We start from the raw sequence: 4,282 nt of genomic DNA, 5'->3' as shown, positions 1-4,282 counted from the left end.
TCAATGGCTAAATGATATGGGTTCTGTAAGAGTAAACAAGCAGGTGAAGGTGCCATTCTCCATTGGATGGTACAAGGATGAGGTCACTTGTGATGTAGTACCTATGCTAGCTGGGCATATTCTTCTAGGACGCCCATGGCAATTCGACAGGCGAGTCCAGCATGATGGGTACACCAACCGATTCTCCCTTACCTATTTGGGTAAACATGTGGTTCTAGCTCCTTTGACACCACCAGAGGTCTATATGGACCAAAAGAGGATATTAGAAAGTGAGGGGCAAAATTGTATTCCGGGGGAGGGAGAAAATAAATATAAAGAAAAAGAGGGAAAAGAGGCCAAGAGTGAAAAGAAACAATTGAATGGCCCATTGGTGAGTGAAACAATAAGAGAGGGAAGAAAGAAATAAAATATGTATGTAAGAGAGAGAGAGAGAGATCCGCAGCAGTGTTAATGAGGGTAGACCAATCTTAATGATTCGGTTTAAGGAAACTTTGCTTAATTTGACTAACATTGACACTTCTTCTTTGCCTTCTAGTTTTGTTTCTTTGTTGCAGGAGTTTTCAGATGTATTTCCATATGAAATGCCTAGCGGACTGCCACCCCTAAGAGGCATTGAACATCAGATTGACTTTGTGCCTGGAGCTACAATTCCTAACAGGCCAGCATATAGGAGCAACCCCATGGAGACTAAGGAGTTGCAGCGCCAAGTTGATGACCTGTTGTCTAAGGGATTTGTGAGGGAGAGTATGAGCCCATGTGCAGTTCCTGTATTACTTGTGCCTAAGAAGGACGGTTCTTGGAGGATGTGTGTTGACTGCCGAGCTGTCAATAAAATCATAGTTAAGTATCGCCATCCAATTCCTAGGCTAGATGATATGCTAGATGAACTACATGGTAGTAAGTACTTTTCTAAAATTGACTTAATGAGTGGATATCATCAAATTAGAATGAAGTTAGGTGATGAATGGAAAACTGCCTTTAAGACTAAATATGGTTTATATGAGTGGATGGTTATGCCATTTGGTCTAACTAATGCACCAAGTACTTTCATGAGATTAATGAACCATGTTTTACGTGCTTTTCTAGGCAAATTTGTTGTGGTTTATTTTGATGATATATTGATTTATAGCCAATCTATTGATGAGCATATTGAGCATGTCAGGTTAGTATTGATCACTTTGAGAGCTGAAAGTTATATGCTAAGCTACAGAAATGCACTTTTTGCATAGATAGGCTTGTTTTTCTTGGTTTTGTTGTGAGTGCACAGGGGATTGAAGTTGATGAGGAGAAGGTTAAAGCAATTCGGGAATGGCCAACTCCTAAATCTATATCTGAGGTGAGGAGTTTCCATGGCTTGGCAAGCTTCTACCGGAGGTTTGTAAAGGACTTCTCTACTATAGCAGCCCCACTCACAGAGGTGGTAAAGAAAGAAGTTGGGTTCAAATGGGGGGAAGCGCAACAAAGGGCATTTGATACTTTAAAATACATTCTTTGTTCTGCTCCTATTTTAGTTTTACCTGACTTTGATAAAACATTTGAGATTGAGTGTGACGCTTCTGGTGTAGGCATTGGTGTAGTGTTGATGCAGGAGAGAAAGCCTATTGCTTATTTTAGTGAGAAACTCAATGGAGCGCAAATCAATTATTCAACCTATGACAAGGAGCTATATGCGCTAGTGAGAGCATTGGAGGTATGGCAACATTATCTTCTACCCAAAGAATTTGTCATACACACTGACCATGAGTCTTTAAAGCACCTCAAGGGACAAGGTAAGTTGAACAAGAGACATGGTAAGTGGGTTGAGTTCATTGAACAGTTTCCTTTTGTGATTAAATACAAGCAAGGGAAAGAAAATATTATGGCTGATGCACTTTCTAAGAGGTATGCTTTAATTACTACTCTTAATGCTAAGTTGTTAGGATTTGAGCATATAAAATCCTTGTATGTTGATGATGATGACTTCGGTCTTATTTGGAGTGCATGTGAACATGGGTCCTTTAACAAGTTCTTTAGGCATGAGGGGTTTTTATTCAAGGGGAATAAACTTTGTATACCCAAATGTTCTATGCGTGAATTGCTTGTGTTAGAATCACATTGTGGGGGACTTGTGGGGCATTTTAGGGTTCTTAAGACATATGATATACTTGCTGAACATTTCTTTTGGCCACAAATGCGTAGAGATGTAGAGAAATTGTGTGGTGTGTGCATAGCATGTAAGCAAGCTAAGTCTAAATCTATGCCTCATGGCCTTTATATGCCTTTACCTGTACCTACTTTGCCTTGGACTGATGTTTCTATGGATTTTGTACTTGGATTGCCCAGAACAAAGCATGGTAGGGATAGTATTTTTGTTGTTGTGGATAGGTTTAGTAAGATGGCACATTTCATTGCATGCCATAAGAGTGATGATGCTGTCCATGTTGCTGAGTTGTTTTTCAGGGAGGTTGTGAGATTACATGGGGTGCCACGTACCATAGTCTCAGACCGTGATGCCAAGTTCCTTTCTCATTTTTGGCATGTTTTATGGAGTAAGCTTGGTACAAAGTTGCTGTACTCTACTACTTGTCATCCCAAGACGGATGGCCAGACTGAGGTAGTCAACAGAACTCTAGGTACTTTGCTTAGAGCGGTGGTTGGTAAGAATCTGAAAACCTGGGAGGATTGTTTGCCTTTCATTGAATTTGCTTATAATAGGTCTATACATTCTTCTAGTGGTTATAGTCCATTTGAGCTTGTGTATGGTTTTAATCCTTTGACTGTACTTGATTTATCTCCTTTGCCTTTGAGTGAAATTGCTAACTTAGATGGTGAAAAGAAGGTTGAATTGGTCAGGGAAATACATGCTAAAGCCAGGGCTTATATAGACATGAAGAACAAAAGCTATGCTGACCGTGCCAACAAGGGAAGGAGGTGTGTGGTATTTCAACCTGGAGATTGGGTTTGGGTGCACATGAGGAAGGAAAGATTCCCAAACCAAAGGAAGGGAAAGCTTGCTGCCCGAGGTGATGGGCCTTTTCAAGTGTTGGAAAGGATTAATGACAATGCCTACAAGATTGACCTACCAGGTGAGTATGGTGTGTTTGCTACCTTTAATGTTTCTGACCTTTCTCCATTTGATTATGATTCAGATTTGAGGACAAATCTTTTTGAGGAGGGAGGGAATGATACGGATCAAGGGAGCAAGGTGAAGGATCCTCTAGCTCTACCCGTGGGACCAATCACAAGAGCTCGTGCAACCAAGCTACGAGCAGCCTTGAATGCATTTACTCAAGAACAAATCACATTGGAGCTTCAAGATCATAATTATGCAAGATGTGAGATTGAACTTGAAGAAACGCCAAAGCTTATTATGGTGCTTGAGGCGTGCAAAGAGGCTACCCATTGATGCATTCTACATGGTTCTATACTTAGGCAAATTTAGGAGGATGTTATTTTATTATGAGCTTAAGTATGGGCTGTGTAGGGCCTCTGGCCCATTTGTCCTGTTTTGTTTAAATTCTATTAGTGGACTTAATTAATTATTGTAAGCTGGTCGGACTTATTTTCCAAAGTTGGGCCAGTCCTAGATTAGTTAATGTTTAAGTCAGGCTTGTTTTAATTAGTTAGCTTGGACTTGTATTTAATTAAGCCCATTTGGGCCACATTAGGTTTAGGGCTGGGCTAACTTAAGTTAATAGCTAAATTAGGGCTAGCTTAGGTTATTTATATTCTTGTAAGAGCTGCACGACAGCCAACATCATTGAATTTTAATCAAAACCAAAACTAATGTGTTTCCTTGTTCTTTAAGAACAAACCATGTTCTTCATCCTTGCATGAATAGAACTGAATCTTTCTTAGTAATTAGGCTTGTGAGTTCTACAAGATTAATTGCGCCAAGAATTTCAGATTTGTTTTCAAGAGTACTTGAAGGTAAGTTTCTGATTCTTGTTCTAAATTCCTTGTTTTTCTCTCTTCAAGAGTACTTGGGGGTTAAAGGGATTGACGGGTACTTCCGTGATTGCATGCTTTCCGCTAGATTTCCTTGTTGATTTGCAAGAGTACTTGTTAATTAGCTAGGGTTGTATTAGCGAAGCTCCTAGCTAGCTTCTAGGATGGCGAGCTAGCTATGAGTAGTGGAATGCGATACATATGAATGAATCGGATCATATATCAAAAAGGGGAAAACTAATCATCAGAGGCGCCTTTTGGTGGAATGATTTGGAGAGTTGGAAGAACTCCAAGGTTAAGCGTGCTCGCTTAATGAAAATTTTAGGATGGGTAATCTCCTGGGAAGTTTCTCATT

Source organism: Jatropha curcas, chromosome 9 (assembly GCF_041381405.1).
Source record: "Jatropha curcas cultivar XTBG-Jc1 chromosome 9, XTBG_Jcur_1.0, whole genome shotgun sequence".
Taxonomy (NCBI): Eukaryota; Viridiplantae; Streptophyta; class Magnoliopsida; order Malpighiales; family Euphorbiaceae; genus Jatropha; species Jatropha curcas.
Note: the sequence above shows the minus strand (reverse complement) of the source record.